Source organism: Corvus brachyrhynchos, unplaced genomic scaffold, assembly GCF_000691975.1.
Source record: "Corvus brachyrhynchos isolate BGI_N302 unplaced genomic scaffold, ASM69197v1 scaffold309, whole genome shotgun sequence".
NCBI classification, from domain to species: domain Eukaryota; kingdom Metazoa; phylum Chordata; class Aves; order Passeriformes; family Corvidae; genus Corvus; species Corvus brachyrhynchos.
The window spans coordinates 132,169-134,298 of record NW_008240227.1 but is presented as its reverse complement, the minus strand read 5'-3'; the positions used below and the strand labels follow the sequence as shown (position 1 = coordinate 134,298).

Sequence of the window (2,130 nt, the reverse complement as noted above, 5' to 3'; positions counted from 1 at the left end):
GTTTTGGGGGCTGCCAGGCGGGGCCTGCCGAGGTGGGAATTGGATCGATCGGAGGAGCCGGAGGCGTCCGTGCTTCCCTGGAAAAGCGGAGCCGTCCCTGGGGAGGGCCGGTGCTGAGGGATGAGGACAGGCGGGCGTTTGTCACCGGGGTTAACCAGCCTGGCCTTTGCCCGCATCCCAATCTCCCCCCCGGCCTCCCGCCGGCCTTTCCTGGGAATACCGGCACGTGTCGAAATTCCCGGGGAAGCAACGGATGGGTGGTGGCAAGGAGGATGTGGCTTTTTCCAGAGCTTTGGGACAACATTCCCGAGGGATAAAACCCCGATCCAGCCCCTCTGAGAGGGCTGGGGAGGGGGTGGCAGCTCTAAAGACCCCTGTCCCCGTGCCCATCGCTGCCAGCCGCGGGATTCGCCATTCTTTGATCGCAGCTGGGATCACAGGAGCTGCAGGCTCGGGATGGTCCCGGTTCGGAGCTCGGTGGAAGGGTCGGGCTGGGATTTCCATGGAGCTCTTGGTGACTTTGGCGTTGTCACGGTGGCATCCAGAGGGGAAGGGCTGGGGTTTGGAGTAGAGATGCCGGCTTCCCGCGGGATCGCCTGGGAATTTGGCACCAGGCTGCTCATCCAGGCCTGGAGTGGGGAGGTCTGCATCGCTGCATCCATCAATCCCTCATTCCTGATCCATCCCTCCATCCATCCATCCATCCATCCATCCCTCATCCCTGATCCATCCCTCCATCCCTCCCTCCATCCATCCCTCCATCCATCCATCCATCCCTCATCCCTGATCCATCCCTCCATCCATCCCTCCCTCCATCCCTCTCTCCCTCCCTCCCTCCGTCCATCCATCCATCCATCCCTCCCTGATCCCTCCCTCCCTCCCTCCATCCCTGACCCCTGCCTCACCTCCACCTCCATCCATCCACGCTCATCCCACAGCTCCCGAAAGCCTCCAGCTCCCGGAAAATGCGGCTGGGGAGGGGCAGTACCGAGTATCCCACGGGAATGAGGGCACCGGGAGCTTCCCACCCTATGGAAGGGACGGGAACAGCGCGATGAGGGCGCAGCAGCCAAACTGGGATGAGGAGGAGAATCCTGGGAACTCGCCGGCTCCGTAGGGGTAAAATTCCAGCGCCAGGGCTGTGTCCTGGGAGAAGAGCATGGCGGCATTGGAAGAGGAAGGCGGAATTCCAGGCCGGCTGCTCCCGGGGGCTGGCTGGCCGGGATACCTCAGGAGAAAACGGGAATTTGGGATTTTTGGGGGAACACAGAGCTCGGGAAGGCACTCAGGGTCCGTCTGTCACCTCCAAACCCCTTTCCAAGCTGGAATTCCCAGTCATACGGAACAGCAGGAAGCGTGTCCGTCCCCAGGGCCGCCGTCCATTGTTGGGAATGACATCGGCCCATCCCCAGCGGCAGCTCCACCTCGGGAGCGCTTCCCAAAGATCAGCCCTGACGCCGCCATCCCAATGCCGGGAATTTATCACCAGCAGCTCCTCCATCGCCGTGGGAATGAGATCCCGACCGGCTTTTCCTCATCAGCACATTCCCGCTCCGTGGGGAGGCCGGAAAAGTGGAAAGTCTCCCTGTGCTCCGGGCTTTGGGATGGGAACGGGGTGATGGAGCCGGGAGAGCCGCGGCAGGGCATTATCCCACCTCGGGAATGAGGGGCTGGGATGCTCCGGAGCCGGGAAAATCCTCCAGGATGGGCAGGCTCTCCGAGCCGGGAATTCACCCGCGTGAATCCCAAGGGATTTTCAGCTGGGATGCGGCCGCATTTGGATGCTGGGAATCCTTCGGGAATGCCCGGCAGCAGCCGCATCCAGCTCCTCTCCTTTCCCAGCCCTCGAGAAGTTCGGTTTGGGGGGAAAAAACCTCCCCGAATCCACCAAATCCCGCCTGCGGTTGCTTTTCCTGCCATCCACCTGCACGAGGCCCTGGAGACGGCCCCGTTCCAGCCCCAGCAGGGGAGGGAAAAGTCAAACACGGGAACATGTTGCGGATTTGACCCCAATTGTCGCGGGTCCCGAGCCCACACGGCTCCTGTCACCGGGGCGCCGGTGACGTTCCCGGTTTTGCCCTGGATTTGGGATGAAGGATGAGGCCGGGGTTGGGCCGTGCCCCTCCGGCT

The 2,130-nt window shown here is 62.7% G+C and overlaps 1 protein-coding gene across 1 annotated transcript in view; it reads right to left on the bottom strand.

The window, feature by feature from the left end:
• The window catches only part of LOC108449331, a 38,738-nt gene that overhangs the window by 30,471 nt on the left and 6,137 nt on the right, over positions 1 to 2,130 (bottom strand). The gene's annotated exons all lie outside the window — the stretch shown is intronic.